Genomic DNA, 898 nt, shown 5'->3' on the forward strand with positions numbered 1-898 from the left:
CCCCTGTGTGGGGCTGGGCCCTATGGGGTAAGGGTTCAGCCCACTGTTGGGGTATGTAGGGGGCACCTCTCTCTCCCTCATACAGGCCTAGGACCTGTGGGGGAGTTGCAGCAGGGGATGCCACGGGAGGAGGCATCGGTGTCCCTCAGCTGTTCCCTCTCTAGACTGCCTGCACCCACGGCAGCTCTGGGCAAGGGATGTTCCCCCTCTGCAGGGTGGACCTTGTGGGTCTGCTGGGGGAGCAGAGGGTGCAGTGGGGCCGCCTGCCCTGGTGTCAGCAGCTGCGCATGCTTGGAGCCACACAGGCTCGTACCCGTACACTCACAGGGCTTCCCCAGTTAGTGGGGCTCCCGCTGCCACCGCTTTTACTACCTGATGCTGAAGCATGTTTCTTGGGGTTAGGAACAGCTTGGAGGTGCTTAGTGGGCCTCAAGCCTGTCCCAGGATGAGAAAGAAAGCTTACTGGGAGCAGCTTCACTGGAGGGTGAAGTTCCTCAGGAAGGAAGGGAGCAAAAGTCCATGGGAGGCAGGAACAAATACGAGTTGTCCCCTCGCCCTGTACAAGATGTGCTCCTTCTGCCCGGCTATGCTGATGAGCTTGTAGGACAGCATGCACCTCCTCAAAGTCCTGCCCGCCTTAAGGCAGTGCCAGGCTGCCCATGCACCTGGYTGGGATGGGATGGGAATGGGAGCGAGCCCTGTGGAGTCATTGCGTGRGGCCCTTCTGGGAGCCGCTCAGCTGCTGTTGTTTGGAGGGTGTCTGACAGGAACAATGTGTGAACATCTGGTCCCTGGGGACAGTGCTGTACCCGCATCAGACACTGACTCACTAAGGCGTAGTGAGGCTCCTGGTCCCATYGCAGCAGAGGCTTTTCTGTCAGAGTGTCAGCGGAGGCAC

Source organism: Apteryx rowi, unplaced genomic scaffold (genome assembly GCF_003343035.1).
Source record: "Apteryx rowi isolate R43461 unplaced genomic scaffold, aptRow1 scaffold_289, whole genome shotgun sequence".
NCBI lineage: Eukaryota > Metazoa > Chordata > Aves > Apterygiformes > Apterygidae > Apteryx > Apteryx rowi.